At 36.8% G+C, this 20,921-nt stretch overlaps 1 protein-coding gene across 13 annotated transcripts in view; it reads left to right on the forward strand.

Annotated features, from left to right (window-relative positions):
- BTRC (beta-transducin repeat containing E3 ubiquitin protein ligase) overlaps positions 1-20,921 on the forward strand; it is a 180,457-nt gene that overhangs the window by 60,352 nt on the left and 99,184 nt on the right. The gene's annotated exons all lie outside the window — the stretch shown is intronic.

A 20,921-nucleotide genomic window follows, 5' to 3' on the forward strand; every position in this document is an offset into this window, starting at 1 on the left:
TATATTTTATGTAGGAGAATTTCAAAGATATGCTTAAGTAAGCATCAGAATGCTTATAACTAAATCTTAGTTAAAAGAGGGGGACTTAAGTATTCCACACTCCTGAACAGTGGTAACAGTTGCTAGTCTTTAATGATACTATTTTAGTGATGATAATGCTATATAGTATTTCTAATTGTCCTTTGCAAAATATAATATTAAAGTCCCTTTGCTTGTCTTATGAGATACAATGTAGTAAAGTATATAGACTTTAAAATTAGTTAAATCAGGGCTTGCCTACTGTCTCTCACTAGTGGTATGGTCTAGAGCAAGTCATTTAATCCTCATGTTCCTCATCTGTAAATGAAGACTATAGTAAGGACATGCAATAAATGGTTGCTGTTTTTATCATCTTCATCTTCATCATTAGCATTATTGCTGTGTTACAGAATATTGATATCCTGAGAATATCAATTGTTTCAAATATCTTATATTTTTTACATTGTATTATATTGATAAAGTTTCTGCTCTCAAGAAACTTTATTTTATTGGTTTTTAATCTTTTTTGGGGGGAGGGGTGCTTTGCAATGAGTTTAACCAAACTGCAAGAATAGTTCCTAAAAGGCTGCCCTCACTGAGACACCAGTTTCAGGGAGCCCCCACGACCACCCTCAGGTTTGACAATTCACCAGAAAACACTCACGGAACTCACTGAAAGCTATTATATTTACGTTTTATTACAGGAAGAAGATACAGGTTAAAATTAGCCAAAAGAGGAAATATATAGGCAAAATCTGGAGGGGTCCAAATGTAGAACTTTCTGTCATCCTCTCCCATGGAGTTTTGGATGGCATTACTGCTTTCAGGCCACAGTATGTGACAATACATAGGATGTTGTCAACCAGGGAAATTCACCCAAGCCTTTGGTGTTCAGAGTTTTTATTCGGACTCAATTACAAACTGCCCACATACTGACCTTTAGTCTTTAGCCCCTCCTGTCAATCATACTAATGCTTTTAGTCTCCATTTCCTCGTAGGATTGGAACTGCTAAAGTGTGGCACAAAGCCCCCATCATGAATCACATATGTCCAATGGCCAAAGGCCCCAGGCAAGAAAAAATACTTCTTTTAGGTAAGAAGTTCCCGGGGCCTAGATACCACCTTCCAGTAGCCAAGGTCAAAGGCCAGAACTCTCTTTGGATAAGGGTAATTTTCCACTGCACATAGGTTAGGGACTACTTTGACGACCTGATGATAACTATTGATTTTGGAAAAATACTGCAGCACATAGGCAAAATTTTATTTAGTAGTTTTGTATATAGGATTATATTTCTACTAAAGGCCCGGTGCATGAATTCGTGCACCAGTGGGGTCCCTCGGCCTGGCGTGCGGGGATCAGGTCGAAACCGGCTCTCCAACATCCCCCGAGGGCTCCTGGATTGCGAGAGGGGGCAGGCCAGGCCGAGAGACCCCACTGGTGCATGATCAGGGCCAGGGAGGGATGTGGGAGGTTGGCCAGCTGGGGAGGGACCGTGGGAGGGCTCCAGGGTATGTCCAGCCCATCTCGCTCAGTCCCAATTGGCCAGACCCCAGCAGCAAGCTAACCTACCAGTCATAGCATCTTCCCCCTGGTGGTCAGTGCACATCATTGCAACTGGTTGACCAGTCGACTGTCTGCCCCCTGGTGGTCAGTGCACGTCATAGCGAGAGATTGAGTGGTCTTAGCATATTATTAGCATACTACGCTTTGATTGGTTTAACGGACGACCGGACACTTAGCATATTAGGCTTTTATTATATAAGATTTTACTATGAGAGAGCTATTGAATCACATAATTCTAAAACTAATCTCCCAAACTGATAAATCTATGAAGGAAATGTGCAGGGAGCCATAAGAATAAGAATATATAAAAGAGGAACCTGATTTAACCTGAGGATGGGGATAAAGATGTTCAGGTAATCAGGGTTCGAGAAGGAATTAATTAGGGAAAGGGGACAAGGGGGGAACATTTCAGGCCTAAGGAAGAAGCAGTGGAAAGGCCCTGAAAACTGATGGAAGTTGGTGTATTTAAAGACAGTTGAAAAAAGACTGTTGTATCAGAGAATGAGGAGAATGGAGAATCTTGATCATGCAGGATTAGGCTTGATGCTAAGAAGAGTAGTGAGTTGTTGAAAGGATTTAAACAGTTTGGCCTACAGGCCTTTAGATGCGTTGCTTGCTATGGTAAAGCTAAGCACCTGAAGAGAGAGATGGTGGCAGTTTTGTTTGGTCACAGGATACCTTTGCATTCTTAAAATTATTGAGGAGACCCCAAAGTGCTTTTGTTTATGTTGGCTATATCTATCGATAGCTACTATGCTCAAAATTACAACTGAGAAAAAAATTAAATATTAATTTATTTAAAATAGCTATAATAAACCCATTATATATTCATGCAAATAAAATATTTTTATAAAAAATGACTTTTTAAAACTAAGATGCATTGTATTACAGTGCTATTTATAAATCTCTTTAATGTCTACGTTAATAAAAGATAGCTGGATTCTCATTTCTGCTTCTGTATTCAGTCTGTTGTGATGTAGTGTCTTGGTTGAAATATATGAAGAATATCCAGCCTCACACAGAAGGGAGATGTATTTTAATATAATACCTTTTCAGGTAGTTGTAATTGCTAAATGATTAGTTGCGGTATAAAATCTGAAATTGTCTGACTGAATTTGTATTCTGTTATATTAATGAATTGTTCTCAGTCTGCTCAACAAATCATGCTGGAACAATTGGTCACATAAGTGCAAAATAATGACCCTCAACTGTTACACTATTCCATATACAAGAATTAACTCTAACCAGATCATAGACCTAAATATGAGCTAAGATTATAAAACTAACAGAAGAAAATGAGAGAGGAGGGAAAAATCATGGTGGCTTTGGGTTAGGCAAAAGATTTTTTTGCCGTAACCAGTTTGGCTCAGTGGATAGAGCGTCGGCCTGCGGACTGAAAGGTCCCAGGTTCGATTCCGGTCAAGGGCATGTACCTTGGTTGCAGGCACATCCCCAGTAAGGGGTGTGCAGGAGGCAGCTGCTCGATGTTTATCTCTCATTGATGTTTCTAACTCTCTATCCCTTTCCCTTCCTCTCTGTAAAAAATCAATAAAATATATTTAAAAAAAGATTGTTTTCAATAAAACACAAAAAACATGAGCCTTATAGAAATCAATGGTAAATCGGATTTATCACAGTTTAAAACTTCTGCTTTTCAAAAGACACTGTTTAGAAGACAAACAGGTAAGGCACTGACTGGGAGAAAACATTTGTAAAACACATTTCTGATAAAAGACTTGTATTCAGAATATGTATATAAAGAACTCTTACAACACAGTAGTAAGATAAACTACCCAATAAAATAATGAGCAATTAATGGGCAAAAAAATTTTGAATGGATACATTACCAAAAAGATATACAAATGGCAAATAAGCATATGAAAAGATGCTTAATATTTTTAGTCACCAGAGAAATGCAAATTAAAACCACAGTGAGACTATACTATGTTGCCACCCGATACCTCTTCCAACCCTGGGATGTTGGGATGGGAATTCAGTAGACCCTAGATAGTTAATACATTCCTAGTGTAATAATGAGAAATGTTGTGCTAGAAAATGCCTTGAAAGCAGAATTCTTGCACTTATCCATTGACCTCCACTGTACTCTGCAAAGTACTTTTTAGTAGTTTGGACTCAATAAATTCTGATGATTTTAACTATATTAGATAAGTGGTAAAGATAATGTATGCAATTAAAAATTATACAAGTTAACATCATCTGTCTTGGAACCAAGATACCAAGAAAAAGTTGGTCTAAAGCAATCTTGAATCTAAGAATTCTGAACAAATTCACTGTCAGGGTTGTCTCTGGTTTTAATCAAAAGTCAACAAATGTATATTTTTAAAAATTTGTTGAGCCTAAGTTGCTACTTCTAGAATGTATTTGAAGAAAGGCTGATTTAGAGGTTTTACTGGAAAATTCAGGAATGTATTTGAGTGTGTGGCCCTTGAATTATATTGCAAGAGTGAAATTGTGTGGTATAGTCAGAAAAGAGATACTTAAGAAATATCTTAGAAAAGAAGCCCAGAGGCCAGGGTATGGTTCAGTGGTTAAGAGCATGGGCCCTGGTACCAGACTGCTTGAGATTTTAGCCTGTCTCTATCTAGGTATGACCCTGGGCAAGTACTTGAACTGTCTATACATCAGTTTCCTTATCATTACATTGGGGATGATAATAGGATCTCTTATAGAGTTGTTGTTAGAATTAAATTAATTGATTTATATTAAGTCCTTAAAATAATGCCTGGCAGATTATTGGGTTTTATATTATTAGAAAGAATGTACAGAAGACTAGATTTGGAAGCTTCTAGTAAATACTGTTTTTCACCTTAGTATAAAACAGTGTTCTATTAAATAAAATCTTACATTTTTTCATTCCTTACAGTGGAATTCTGTATCATAGGGAAGCCTATTCTCAGTTCAGGTATTGCTGAAAAATTTTGCTTTTCCCAACATTACTATAAATATGAATGTTTATTTTTCTTTTCTTATCTTCAGAAAGGTCCATTATGTGTATGTAGCAAAAATGGAAGAAATAGGCAGACATGATATTTTTATTCTATTACTCCAAAATTTGTTCTATGTTAGGTTCATTGTGCTCAGGTACTCAATACTGCTGGTTGATTACTGGCAGATACAGAATTTAAATCTAGTCTTTCCTGTTCCCACTTCTAGAACTATAACGATCTTAGTAGAATTGCATCCTTCTGGTTTGGGTTTTATTTTACTACTAGAGGCCCCAATGCACAAAATTCGTGCAAAGGGCTCGGCCTTTGCAGCCCTGGCTGCCTCAGCCCTCACAGCTCTGGCTTTGTCTGGAAGGTCGTCCAGAAGGTCATCTGGACGGTCGTTCTGCTGTTTAGTCTAATTAGCATGTTAGCTCTTTATTATATAGGATTAGATTTTTGTTTATGTAAAATTTATATACAGTGAAGTACACAGATCCTAAGTGTACTTTGGATGAGTTTGACAAATGCATACATTTGTGTAATCTCATTCTCAAGATAAAGGACATTTCCATAATCTGAGAAAGTTCCTTTGTACCTCCATCCAATGGCTACCCACCCACATATGCAATTACTGTTCTGATTTGTCACCAAAGATTAATTTTGCCTGTTCTTGAACTTCACATATATGCACTCATATAGTACACATTCTTTTTTGTCTGTATTCTTTTGCTCAACATAATGTTTTTTAGATTTATCCATTTTGTAGTGTTTTTTAGTAATTCCTTTTTAGTGCTGAATATCTCCAATTAATATATCACAATTTGTTTATCTCTTCATCTATTCATAGATATTTGGATTATTTCCATTTTTTTTTTTTGTCTACTATGGAAAAAGCTACTTTATACAAGTCTTTTTGTGGATGTGTGTTTTTATTTCTCTTAGGTAAATATCTAAGAGTGGAATTGCTGAGTCAGAGTAAATGTTTTTTTTTAACTTAATTTATTTATTTTAAATGTATTTTTATTGATTTCAGAGAGGGAAAGGGAGGGGGAGGGAGGGAGGAAGAGAGAGAGAGAGAGAGAGAGAGAGAGAGAGAGAAACATCAACGATGAGAGAGAATCATTGATCGGCTGTCTCCTACACGCCCCTACTGGGGATCAAGCCCGTAAACCAGGCACGTGCCCTGCCCAGGAATCGAACTGGGCCTTCCTGGTTCCTGGTTCATATGACTTCCTGGCTCACGCTCAACCAGGTTGCAGGCTCGATCCCCAGTGCGGGGTGTGCAGGAGGTAGCCAATCAGTGATTATCTCTCATCATTGATGTTTCTCCCTCTTCCTTTCCCTCTCTGAAATCAATAAAAATATATTAAAAAAGAGACAGTCAAGGAGGTGCCCAATAGGAATATTCATTTACCAGTATTGCCAAATATGTTTAAGGAAGAGATTTAGTAATAGTTTTATGACATTCCCCCCCCTTGAAATTATTGTATTCTTCTAGGAAGTTTGAAGCAACTTATGCAGTCAAAATTTTATGACAATAGAAAAGGAAGTGCCATGGAGTTGTTGAATTTGTTGGATTATGCTCAGTAACTCAGATGGAAATGTCAACACTGAGACAGTTTAACTGATTATTATTTCATCCCACACTCTTTAAACTAGTGACAGAGAAGATGCTGAAAATATTGTTTAAATTGATTCTATGAGGACATGTTTAGTTTATACATATTTTCATTTTCATTATTGCATTGGTTTGTCCTGGAAAGTATATGGGTGGTTAAGAGGATTTCTGTTGATTAACAATAGATGTATTTTGTGGAATCACTTGCTCATCCTTAGCAAATGGTGATCTCATAATCTCTAATATTAAATGACAATGATCAGTAGAGAGAAAGTGCTTAAAAATAGAGTAATTAAGATCCTTTATTTTCTATACACATTGAAAGGAAAGAGAAAGTCTAACAATAAGAAGTAGCCCAGCAGGAGTGACTCAGTGGTTGAGGTCAGGGCTCAATTCCCAGTCAGGGTATATACTCGGGGTTGTGGGCTTGATCACCAGTAGTTGGTGTGCAGGGAGGCAGCTGATCTATGATTCTCATCACTGATGTTTCTGTCTTTCTCTCCCTCTCCCTTCCTCTCTGAAAAAAATAAAAATATATACATATTTTAAAAGTAGATTTATATGACCTTAATATATTTTATGTGTCAAGAATAGCTAGTTCTTTTAGGGAAATCTTGAGCTAAATGTACCATATAATGTTTTAACATTAGCTATAGTCTCTTGTCAAAGTCGAAGTTGCTGAAGGTAGATGTCAGGAGACATAATGTATTTTATTGTTCAAGAATATTTAGAAGTCTACTAAATCTTACCATCTACTAAGTAAAATGTTAAATACAACAATACTGGGAGAATTAAGCATTATTCAGAATCTATGTATGTATGCACATAAGACTTCACTTTATATTGGAGGTTTTAGGGGAATATGAATTATCAAATTGAGTGTAAATTAACATGTAAAACTTATTACAAAAAAATACTATAAGGAAAATTATCCCATGACAAAAATGCATATTAAGCCCTAGCTGATGAGTCTGAGTCCCCCTGTTGTCTATAAACTAGAGGCCGGTGCACAAAATTCATGCACAGGTAGGGTTCCTAGGCCTGGCTGGCAATCAGGGTTCATTGAGGCCTTTTAGCTGCTGGCTGAGGCCTTCCTTTGTTCCGTGCCGCCTCCTGGTGGTCAGCGCACATCATAGTGAGCAATCGAACTCCTGGTCTCCCAATCAAACTCCTGAGGGGACACTTTCCATATTAGCCTTTTATATATATAAGATATATAGATAATCACAGTGCAGCACAATTTCTGTGTAAAAATTCAGTTCTTTTTTGTACATATATTGACATTTGACCTATGTTTATCCCACCTATACCCTTTACATTAGGAGTTTGAATATAGTGACAAATCAAATGTTTTTTTGTTTTGGGAGGGAAAAAACCAACATTTTTTTCCTGGGTATAAAACAAATTATTTATTATGAAATATGTAAATTATTTGGTAAACAAATAAACCAGAAAGTATCACCCATAATCCTTTCACTTTAAGGTAATTATCAATATGTTAGTGTCCTTCAATTTAGAATTACTCATCCATCCATGCATGCATGTACACACAAAGACATACCCAGATAAGTATAGTTTATTTAAATATATTTTTAGCCAAAACCGGTTTGGCTCAGTGGATAGAGCGTCGGCCTGCGGACTGAAGGGTCCCAGGTTCGATTCCAGTCAAGGGCATGTACCTGGGTTGCGGGCACATCCCCAGTGGGAGATGTGCAGGAGGCAGCTGATCGATGTTTCTCTCTCATCGATGTTTCTAGCTCTCTATCTCTCTCCCTTTCTCTCTGTAAAAAATCAATAAAATATATTTTAAAAATATATATATATATATTTAGTATTATCATTTTCTTATAAAATATAAAAATTAAACATTTAATATTGTAGCAAATACAGAGACATAGAAAGAAGAAAGGAAATATTTTAAATCTCCTTCTAGGCATTACCATTTTATTGATACTGATACTTTTTGAATTTCAACTACAGTAGTCCTCCCTTGTCTTTGGTTTCACTTTCTGTGGTTTCAGTTACCCACAGTCAACTGCAGTCTAAAAATATTAAGTGGATAACTCCAGGTATTTTGAGAGAGAGAGGCCATATTCACATGACTTTTATTACTGTATTCCTATATAATAAGCCTATATAATACAAGGGTAATATGCAAATAGACCTAACGGCAGAACAACCAAAGAACCAATCAAAGTGTAATGTGCTAATGATATGCTAAGGATGCTCAACCGCTCTGTCTGACATGCACTGACGACCAGGGGGCAGTCGACCAGTCGCTATGACTTGCACTGACCACCTGGGGGGCAGATGCTCCAACCAGTAGGTTAGCTTGCTGCTGGGGTCTGGCCAATTGGGACTGGGCGAGATGGGCAAGACACGCCCTGGAGCCCTCCCGTGGTCCCTCCCCAGCCCGATTGTGCACTGGTGGGGTCCCTCAGCCTGGCCTGTGCCCTCTTGCAATCTGGGGGATCCCATAGGCTACTCCCCTTGGGAGGGCGCCAGACTCAGGACTAATGGCTGGCAAGTGCTGCAGCAGTGCAAGCTTTTCCCGATTGGGACTGATTGGGCGCTAGCCCGCCGCAGGCACAGTGGGGCCGGGATGAGCGGGTGCGGCAGGTAGGAGCTGTAGGTGCCATTGGACTAGACTGCGGGTTTTGGTCCAATCCCTGCAGACCATCCAGAGGGACCCCCCCGGTGCATGAATTCATGCACCAGGCCTCTAGTATTGTTATAATTTTTCAATTTTATTATTAGTCATTGTTAATCTCTTACTGAGCCTAACATAAATTAAACTTTATCACAGTTATATATGTATAGGAAAAACATAGTATATATAGGGTTTGGCACTATCTGCAGTTTCAGACATCCACTGGGGTCTTGGAACATAACCTCCTTGAATAAGGGAAGACTACCAAATACCATATTCTTGTCCAAATTCATTTATCCGTGGTTACATTGATTTTGGTCACTCTTTATCTCATGGCTAGTTGCTCATATGTTTATAAACTGGATAAAGCTTGAACTTGGTTTACCACTCATGTAATTGAGTGGCTTACTACCATTCCCCTCTAATGTATTGCTTAGCCATTTCAAATGTACAGTTCTCCTAAGGTGTTGTGTTCTCTCATACAGCTGTGTCTTTGCATATCCTGTTCTCCCTACTTGGAGAAACACCTATCCTCCCCCACATCCTGCCTCCCAACTATATCTACTTGGCTAATTCTTATTATCTCCACGATTCGGCTCAAATTGTTTTACCTTGAGAATAAAAGCCCTCACTGATCTTTTCCCTTTCCTTCTTAACCTAGTCAGAGAATCTTTACCCAGGACATGTAATGGATACCTTTGTAATAGCACTGATAGCTATTCTAATCACTCCCCAGACTGTGAGTTCCTTGAGAGTAGGATTATATTTTGGTCACTTTATATTTCCAGTGTCAAGTACAGTGCTTGATACAGCGTATGTGCTTTATGAATTCTTGCTGAGTAAATCATCAACTAACATATATGGGGTGGGAGGAGAGAAAACATTGGATTGTTGGTGGTACCTGCATATACATACACAAAAATGTTCTGTATGCAGAAATAAGTTATACTTAAACAATTATTCAAAAATCCACACATTTACAAGGAAAAAAGGAAAACATGCTGAGTCTGATTTTACGGGCAGTCTTCAAATTTTATACATTTGGCTTACATGCAACTCACACCATGATGATCCCCTGTGAATTGGATTTTATATGCTGAATTTGGACTCTTGTTGATGAACAAATGCACATTTCAAGCTATTAAAATAGTGGCACTGCAAGCCAGCTAACAGTTCAGTTCAGTTTCAATGATGTCAACCTCTTTATCTTCACAGCAGTGTACATTTGTGCAATTATTTGACTATTTTATTGCATTTTACCCTTATTCCATAAAAGAATAGATACTGGGAAAATTAAAATGATGATAGTAGTGATAAACAACACTGTAGAGAAAAGAAGGAAATCTCTAGGCACACTGAAAGTGACCCTTTAGTTTTTATTAGGTACAAAATTAAAGTACATGTACAAAATTTTGGAAATACATTATTGAAGATTGCTTCTTAAAGAGAAAATATAATTATAGATTTTTTAAATAATTTTTTTATTGATTTCAAAGCAGAAGGGAGAGGGAGAGAGATAGAAACATCAATGATGAGAGAATCATGGATCGGCTGTATCCTGCACACCCCACATTGGGGATCGAGCCTGCAACCTGAGCATGTGCCCTGACTGGGAATCGAACTGTGACCTCCTGGTTCATAGGTCGAAGCTCAACCACTGAGCCATGCCAGTTGGGCTGGATTTTTAAATGTATCAACTAACATTGAAATTTATCATGCAGCTTGTAGCCTTTCAATTTTTATATATATTTCAACAAGAAAAGGAGAGATGACCTAGATTTATTGCATTATCCTGGAAAGACAGTAGTCTGTCTTGGAGAAATGACATAATTATTTGTGTTTCAAGATGCATACTTGGTTATTTAAATACTTGTTATTTCTTGAGTTTTGTAATAATAGGTCCCTCTATTGCTGACTATTTTGACATGTCTGTGATGTAGGTAATGTTTATTTATAGGGTTAATGTGCAACATTGTTTAATGTTTATAGAGTAAGCAAATCATCTTATTGTGAGATGATCAGATATCCATAAATTTTTTTTTTATTTTTCTGATGAATCTGAAAAATTAACCTCTTCACACTACAAATATTTATTGCTTTTGTTTATGTTGAATAATATCGGATTTTCCTAATTGCCCTAACTTCAACATGACCACTAGTGGCAGAAGGAAGAGAGAAAAAGTATCCCAGGAGGCCTAGAGTTGCCCCAGTGTAAGAAGCACAGACTGGAAGAATGGAATTGATGAAAGGGTAATGGGATGCACTGTCCTTACCAGATAAATTCTGGGTGTGGGCAGTTAAGATGCACTTGTATTTTCTGGATAGGTACATATCACTCGCTTTATAGTCCAAGATTACCTTGTCATTGCCATCTTTGGACTGAGTAGGTGCCAGAGTACCAGAGGGGTTATTTCTGTGCTATTCAGGAATCCCCCACTTTCGTTGTTTTGGGACTACTACCGCCATTTGTACATTCTTTCACTATTGTGCTTTATGTGGTGGTGTTTTATTATGTTGCTGTCCTTCCTTGTTTTAGTTTCTAGACTTGGTATTTTATATGGACTATCAAGATTTGGAATCTTGTTAGATAGGCAGCATTAAGAAAACTCTTTTGGTTCATTTTTCATGAAAACCCAGGTTATTTACAACGACCTCACCGTGGGGGAGGGGGACGACAAATCTCTTGTTTAGCTACATAGGCCTCTAAGAATTGTAAGACTTTACTATTGGGAGGTGATACCCATGAGTTGGGGGCAGAGGGGGGAGGGTTTGTGTGTGTGTGTGTGTTTTTTCCTGAGAGAGGTGTTGAATAGCTTTGAGCTTTTCTATATTCTCTGTCCCACTCCTCTGGAGACCAAGTCTATTATATTTTGAAATAGTTATTTGGGCCTAGGATATAGTACATCATCATGAAACAGGATTTTGCAGTGTGTCTTTCCCCTGCTGGGTTATCTGTCATCTGCTTTTTAAAGTTCTCAGGTGTACCATTTAAATCCTTGAGACCTTTGTTGCAGACCTAGTATCTGTAGCTTGGTATGAATTAAATTGGAATTCTGTGCCCTGTAAAATTGATGTTAAAAAGACTATATTCATTTTCATTTATGTTCTTTAGCAAAAAGTTCAAGTCAGCCTGATTTGGGTGTGTGTGTGTGTGTGTGTGTGTGTGTGTGTGTGTGTGTGTGTGTGAAAGGTCATAAACAGGAAAGAGGAGAGGGATAAGTGCTCATTTTGTTTTTATGTTAAACACGCACCCACAAATATATATTGTACTATTTCAAACTAGTAAATACAGATCTTTTGTATATGAGCATGGAAAGTTTTATATTTGAAAGAAAGTGCATGATTAGTTTTACTAAAATATAGTTGCTATTGTTATTGTAGTTCCTACGCTTGCATGAGCTGTGTTTTGAGGAGTGCCTGTCTTTCCCCCCTCCAACCCCCATAATAAAACATAAGGGAAATTTCCAGTAAAATATTAGTATATTTCTCCCAGATTTTTAAATTGGCAGGTCATTAATTTTTTAGCATTTCATTTGCAGCATAGTGCAATCCTTTGGGAGGAATTGGTAAAATGAGGATAAAATGGATACAGGATTCCAACAGCTTGAAAATAACACCATATTTGACCAAACTCTCTTTTGTATTCCCTACTCTGGTTCTATTCCAGTAGTCCTGGAAACGTGCCTATGGACTGTTTACAGTGAGATTATAAAACTGAATCACGATTTTGGTGAATAGAAGCCAGAGCATGTGGCTCCAGCATCCCAGCTGGCAGTAAGCTCTCCCTAGGTTTATGAATGTAGTTAGATGGCCCCCAACTGTTTACAAGACAGCAGAGGTGAGATATTTGATTGACAAGTCAGAAATGCATTAGATCATTCTCTCTGCCAGTCTCTGGTTCATGCTGTTAAAAATGTCAGCCTCCAAGTTTGAATGGCAGCCTGAGGGCCTTAGAAGCTTTTTGTTTTCTGAGATGGAAACACAAATTGGATGTGTGCCTGAGTGCTTCATCCTGGGCTGTAATTTCATCTTTTAGCTAAGAACCACAAAGTACACGAGCAAAGCACCCTGTAAACAATAATACTGTGGAAAAAAAATAAACAAGGTCGTGTTTCTGGTACGTTGATCCGATGGTGTCCTGACCTCTATCACGTTGAACATCTCTACTCTGATTGCTGTTCCCTTTGGCATTACAATGAGAGAAAGAGAGACTGACATAGAGGAAAAGATTTAAAGTTGCAGTGTCGTTGCACATTCCTTGTATTGGCTATGAAATATTGAACTGTCAGAGTGTGACACTTGGTTTTTTAAGCAACCTTTCTTGTTTGAGGTGTTTGCAGTTCATTCCTTTCTCCCCCATTTGTCTGCTTTCATTGATAGGGCTGGAAGTAGTTGCCTTAATGCATGAAAAGGGACAATGTTAAAGAGAAGTGGTGCTGATGGAGCCAAATAAACTTAACACTGGAACATAAATGCAGGCTGTGAGGTGTGGGCAAAAGGAGACCAACATTGGTTTAGTACATTGTTATTGGAGTTTATAGAACACCATATTGTAAGAAAGAATCAGCTTAGGTTCTGGTTCTGTTTGTGTGGAGACAGGAAATTAGGAAGGCAGTAGTAGGTAAAGATGAGTGACATAGTTTGTTAGACTGATAGCCTACTATATGGCAGTATTGCCAGTCAGATAAACAGCCATGTTATTTATTTCTCTAATTACCCAATATCTTTGGCAAGTGGTTCGTTATAAAAGACTACAAATTTTGGCAAGAAAATAATTTTTTATAAAATGTGAAAAATTTGTATTTATAGTAAGTTTGATGAATAGGTAAATACTAGAGGCCTGATGCACAAAATTCACGCAAGGGGCTTGGCCCCCACCCACTGCAGAGGCCACCTCTGCCTCACCCCCTCCATGGCTTTGTCCGGAAGGACATCTGGTCTAATTAGCATATTACGCTATCATTATTATAGATGGAAGAACCGTTACGTTTGTATTACTATAGCGTAATGGCACACAAATTGAAAATATTTTCTAGTGCTAGAACAAGTTTTCTATTGCTATTAAGTTGCAATCATCTTAAAACAATATATATTTTTTAAAAATTTCTTCTTCCTAAGAAAGCAACACTATTGTTAGATGGATGCTTTGATCCATTTGGTGCATAGACCTTACAAGTAATGTTTTGAGTGAGAATGACCTTTTGCAATTCTTCTGGAGTATGAAAAAGTAGAAGTTTGTGTTAAAAGTATTTGAATTAGCCCTAGCTGGTTTGGCTCAGTGGATAGAGCGTCGGCCTGTGGACTAACGGGTCCCAGTTTTGATTCCAGCCTAGGACACATGCCTGGGTTGCAGGCTCGATCCCCCCCCCCCCCCACCAGGGGGCAGGCAGGAGGCAGCCAATCAATGATTCTCATCATTGATGTTTTTTTCTCTCTATCCCTCTCCCTTCCTCTCTGAAATCAATAAAAATATTTTTTTAAAAAGGACTTGAATTAAACTCTTATTGATAGTTTTAAAGGACAGCTATTTAGCTTAGCCTTCTCCCTCTGCAAATGTGAAAGGCAGTTGCTATTCTGTATCATTTTTGTGAAATGCAGTGGGAAAATCCTGGTAATCATTCCTGACATTTCTTAATTCCCTGCTTTGAGGTCATGTTGGAAAGAGGGGAGAGTGTATTTTTAAAATAATATCCTGCTCCTTTGTACTCAGAATTATGTCCTCATTTACAAAATACAGTGAACAGAAAGAAAGACCAAAGGCGGGGGTTATGGAGAATTAGTTACTGTTGCCTTAAGTATTGCTCTGTATTTTTAAAGCATACATATTGATGTAGATTCGCATTTAAGCTATGAGAACTCACTGTCTTGGCAGTGGGGAGTTTTTAAAAAGGATTCTTCTAGAAATTGATTTCTTATTGGCTGACTTTCTGAAACAAACCATTTTTTTTCAATCTTGGAAGAATAAAAGTGCAAGTGTTTATCTAAAAAATAAGATTAGATAGGCATATGTACATTTATGGAATCTCCTAAATCTTAACACAGAGAAACTACAAAATTTCTTCTTCCCCCAGTGTATTATTAATATATCAACTACTATGAAAATGCCTCACAGCCTGTATTTTTATATAGCCACACCTCCATAATGATGATTAGCTTTATTAACCAGTTAACTGCCATGCATCCAAAATGGAAACCATCTCCACATGTCACGATATTTTGAATTTAATTTAAAAAACCAATTTTCAATGAATATTATAAAAATAAATATATTACCCATAATTTGGGTGTTCTTGAATATTTCCAGTTGAAAATTCTCACGAAAAAATGATTTTAAAGTTGGTCTATAGACACTTAGGACAGGCAAATGTTTAAAGTCCAGGCTTGCCTCATGAGCAAAAATCAGTACATTTATAGAACCATAGAATTTCAGCATTGGAAGAGACATGAAGCCCATCTAGTCACATACAGGAATTCTTTATGAAGTGTTCTTTGCAGGGGTTCATCTAATCTATTCTTGATCACTACCATTATTGGCAAGCTGAACTTCTTGAGTCATCTTGTTTTCTTTACTTTTGGTTCAATTAGAAAGTTTTCCCTTAAGAAGGAATTAAACTTTTTGCTCACATACTGATTCTAGTTCTGCCTTTTGTAGTAATAGAAAGTAATTGTCTTCTTTTTCGTATATTCATGTTTGAGGATAGCTACCATGTTGCTTATAAGCATATTTTCTGTTCCCAGAGTGAATACTCCTGGTTCTGTTAGTCATTCTTTGGAAAATATTAGTAATAATTCCTGCCATTTTCATAATCTCCTATATTGCGGAGGATATCATTCTGGTTGTCCTTTCTTGTGAATGCATCCCACCTTGACAGTGTCCTCATTACAATATGGCATGCATAACTAAAGGCAGTGCTGCAAACGTGTGTAATAGTTTAGAATACAGTGATATGTCTTATGTTGAACATAACTTGGATTATGTAATTTAATTACTGCAGCCTAAAATTTCATATTCTTCTTTGATGTAGATGATGGAAAAATCTCTAGGAACTTGGACAGAATTTGTTTCTTCACCTTTTCTTTGAAGCCAGAAAAGCATATGTAAGCACCTTGACAAATAACATAATGTAGTGGCAGATCTGAGTGGTACAGGTATTTTAAACCTAGCGCTAGTTCCTGAAGATGGTGAACATCTGCTTAGAGGTATTGTAGAGCTCCACAATGCACTAATTGAATTACTCTTTTCTGAGTTGCCGACTGCACTAATTGAATTAGAATCTGTGTGTGTGTGTGTGTGTGTGTGTGTGTGTGTGTGTGTGTGTGTGTGTATCCGGGTTCAATCCCAAACTTAATCTGAGAGTGTGGGAGATATGACTGATGGTATGTACTGTGCTGCTATCTAATGGCAGCCTATGGAACTACTACCTAGTCTCCAGGGAAGAAAGAATGCAGTCATCTGATCTAGTGTAACCTTAGTCTAACCCTATCCAGTTTAGTTTTAAAAATCCCAGGATGTGTTTTTGTAATTCTAAATTTAAGAAAAAAGAATGTGATTAATATATCTATTAAAAATTAAGATATGTATTATTAGGCATACTATTTTATGAAGTACTAAGTTGCAAATATTCAACTCAATTAAAAACTTCTAACCTCTAATTTATTTGGTGAAAATAAACCCAAATGAGTCAATGGATTGTTTTTTCTCATTTTGCATTTCATATGACAAATGTAAAAAAGAATTACCTTTATGAAATGTCTTAGCATCACAGGAAGAAAGAGTGATATAGGATTTATGTTCTTAAAGAAAATTTATTTCTGGTTGTCAAAATACTGAGGTGAGTCAATTTAAGAGTGTTAGCAAATTTTGCTATACATGATTATACTTAACTAAAATTTAAAAAAATTATTATAGAAAAAATATTTTAATTATGGATGTGCTGGAGCAAATTCTACAAATCCAGTTAATCGTTTAAAATTTAACTTTACCACAAATGTGGGTAAGTTTGAAATCCTCTGAGCATGTAGGTAATTTTCTTCTTTTTCCAAAAAAATCTGTTAGTCACAATTTAATGATTTTTGTAAAACATAAAAATACAATTCTTTACAATTTGAAAAGTAAAAGCAAATACACTTAGGAGAACTCAGCATAAATATATTTTGATTCAATTTAACTCTAGGCATTCTAACTTGTAAAAATAGCCCTTAATAGAAAAATATATACATATAATCACTTGCTTTATAAAATGTTTATGTGTGCATGTAATACCACTTCAACAATAGAAAAGTGCTAATGGTTACCTTTTTGAGCATTTAAAATTATCTCTTTCAGTCTTGTCATATGAAAGACACAAATATAAGGTCTAAAAACGTTTTAATCTCTTCTATATAATTTTTATTATTAAAATAAAATCTACATTTGAGTATTTCAATATCTTGTAGGGTAGCTTGAAAAAATTTTTAATTTAATTTTTTTTAATATATTTTATTGATTTTTTACAGAGAGGAAGGGAGAGAGATAGAGAGTTAGAAACATCGATGAGAGAGAAACATCGATCAGCTGCCTCCTGCACATCTCCTACTGGGGATATGCCCGCAACCCAGGTACATGCCCTTGACCGGAATCGAACCTGGGACCTTTCAGTCCGCAGGCCGACGCTCTATCCACTGAGCCAAACCGGTTTCGGCTTTAATTTAATTTTTAATTTTTAATGGTTTGAGAGAGAGAGGAGGCGAGAGAGGGAAAAACATCAATGTATGAAAGAAACATCAATCAGTTTCCTACTGAACGTACCCTGACTGGGGATTGAACCTGCAACATTTTGATGTACTGGACAACATTCAACCAACTGAATCATTCAGCTGGGCTAGGCTAGTTTGTTTTTTTATTGCAAGATTGAGCTACTTAGATTTCTTGTACAAATAGCTTTGATTAAAATCACTAAAATATATGATATGTACTCTTTAGATAAGCTTTAAGGGCATTTTACTAACTGAAAATGCATTTTGACACCATGTAGATCCAAAGCCTTACAAATAACATTGCCATTCACAATTAGCCACAATTCCACTTAATTCTTATATAGAGTACCTTCTGTGTTCCAGGTACTGTACGAAGTATTGGACATAAATTAAGATTCAGACCCTGTCCTCAAGGAGCTTATAGTTACTTATTAGATATTATTGAGAGCCTATGTACTACTATGTGAATAACCATCAGTTTCATGTATTTTTCCCATTCATTGAGCTAGAGTTCTGACTTAATAGCAGCCCTAAGGAAGCAATATTCTTACGTTCATATCAGATATAGCTCTTCTCAGCAAGAAGAGTGATACACATATTTCAGACTAGTCTGTCTCTTAAAATATTTTCCCTTCTGCCTTTACACACCTTCTAAGGGAGCAATGTTTGTTGTTATTGTGTGTGTGTTTGATAGCTTTACATTAGCTTAAAAAGACTGGTAACATTTATTACAGAGCCTCCTGCTGGTGATCATAGTTTTTTCAGTCCTTGTCTCCAGAATTAGTAGTGCCCACTTGTGGTTTGGTAGTTAGTTGAGGGCTTCTTCTAAAGCTATAAATGGAAAAGGGTCCATTGCATAGTAGGTATAAAGTGCTTCTTTAAACAGTCTATTTCTAGAACCTAAATTGTCCTGAGACCAGCCCTTGATATAAAAATTCATAGAAACCTGTTTTTCACAGAGTGTGGTAACTTCTTGCCATAGTGCTATAGTGTTAAAATTCACATTGGCCAGGTTGTTCTGTAAATTAAACACTGACAGCTACCCTCAGGGGAACAGCCAATGTATTTATGATGATGTGCTGATTACACAAAATACACTGCAAGCAGAAAACAGCTGCAGAGAACAAACCTCTTAAAAAGAATACAATTACAAATAGCACCCTCAGTATTTCTAGTGGTGAACATAGAAACAGCATGCTAATGCAGGTTTCTTAGTCTGCCTGCAAACAAAAAATCTGAAGGAGAGAAGTTAAATTATGGTTGATTGCACATGTGGTGCCAACATAACAGTGAACAAATTTTATTTCTGAAGAGCATCTATGAGTACACAAATTTCAGACGTGGAGTAATCTACTCTGCCCCCCACCCCCACCCCTTTTTGTTAGTAGGCTTTATTAATGCTTTTCTCACATATAGTAGGGCATAGCCTTGAGGTGATAGAATCTGGACATATAAAGGATATTATACAATGAATTGGGTAGGAGAATAACTATATTGTGTTTTTAAAAATCCAGTAGAAACTCTGTATGTTAGTGTTTGGATATCAACATTTCATTTGAGGATGCAGCTTACAACTCTATTCACTGTTATTAATGGTTTTGAAGATGTTTGCCTTTGGAATTAATAAAAGGAGTTATCATTCTGTATCTATGGTAAGGTATTTATTTCTTAGATTCTCTTTCTTCAAGAATACAGTATTTTAGGACACTGGAATAGGTGGGTGATGATATATATTTAAGAAATCAACTCTCAAGTATGCCCCCTTTCATCCCTGCATGTTCCTGGTCACCTGCAGACAGGTAAAAAGATTAGAAAAAAATTGTTTTCCTTGTTTGAGATTTTTCTCTGTTGCAGTTTAGGGTCAGTATCTATGAAATATTTTAACTGCTGAGCATGTTTAAATTGGTAGAAAATATGTTGATTTTCCATGATACAAATTTACTCAAGCCAACATAAGATATAGCAGGAGGGACATAGTGATTGGAAACAGTTCACTTCACCCGCCTGAAACTAAGAATCAACTCTTCAGTATATGGATCACTGCTGTGTAATAATCGACTGTTATTGGTCTGTCTGTTGATCTCTTTTTAAATCAGTTTGGAACCTCCTGGAGTTATTTTCTTGCTCTGCTGACATCAATCCCATGTGGCAGAGGAGTTGTGTATAACCGCTTTGGTTTAATCAATAGAATAATTGATAAACCAGATAAGATTTAAACTGATTATAGCCCCAACAGAATTCCCCAGAGGCCTTGGACTCTCTTAATTTTGACATGTGTGTTGTGTACCCTGAGGATGAAGTGCAGTTTGAATTATCTGTTTTTATTTGCTTAATGACGGGGAGGGTGTTAAAGTCAAATGTTTAATTAACCCAGCAACGGGCTGCGTTGTCACTTACACACAGCTGATTGAGATATCTCATGGAGAATACTGAATAGGAATGATAATGTGGCACTGGGACGGAAGATTGCTTTTTCAATCCATTTGCTGGGTCACTGCTTTGAATGTCTTATTGGATGAAAGGCATTCAGCCTGGAGAAAAAATTCAGCATTTAAGTACATTTTGTTCTTTTTCTCTCCCTCTAACCCCCTCCTGCCCAGAAGTTAACTAAAAAAGATATGTTCTAAGTTTAATAAGCCATTCAGGTACTAGTAAGATATCAGGGTAGTCAGTAGCCTCAAGCTACATAATTTCCTGTGGAAACGGAAAAATCATACTAGCCTCCAAGGTATTCTAAATGTGAGCTCTTTTGTCCCTCATATCCCTTGTCCCTTGCTATTATTGTAGAGTTATCTTTGGTTACTCGTGTCTTGCTTCTCTCAGTAGTGTTTGCTTGATGTGCAGCTACCTCTGTGGCCACAGGCAGACCTTTTTCTCCTAAAGAAGCATATTCTTCATTACATTTTTGCTATTTCATGCAGCTGGCTTCTATTTGGTTGTATTTCTGGTCAAATGTTATAGTGAGATTGTTTAACTACTTAGATAAAAATGTGAAGCATATATAGATTCTTGTTGCTTTTGCTACTGCTACTATATAAACAATTAGTTTAATGTATATTTCATTTTGTTGAGAGGCAGTTTGTTTTCTGTATGGACTAGAAAACTAGGCCAGGAAAGATCTAATGGCCCACACCATCAAAAATGCAGTCCAGGCAATTGAAGTTTTAATGACTCGCTGCCCACAAAAAAAATCCCTGACTAGCTTTATAATCAAATGTAAAATTCTTTGGAGACATATTGAGCAAAATTTCAAAATTTTTTATTATGACTTTCCTTCTTTGTAGTTCTTATGTTTCTTCCTTCTATCCCCCAAAGATCTAAACCAGGAATTTACTAATTTTTTTTCTTTGCTTTAGTCATTTGTATTCCAGAGAGCACAATAGGGAG

The sequence above is a fragment of the Myotis daubentonii genome, chromosome 13 (assembly GCF_963259705.1).
Source record: "Myotis daubentonii chromosome 13, mMyoDau2.1, whole genome shotgun sequence".
Lineage (NCBI taxonomy): Eukaryota > Metazoa > Chordata > Mammalia > Chiroptera > Vespertilionidae > Myotis > Myotis daubentonii.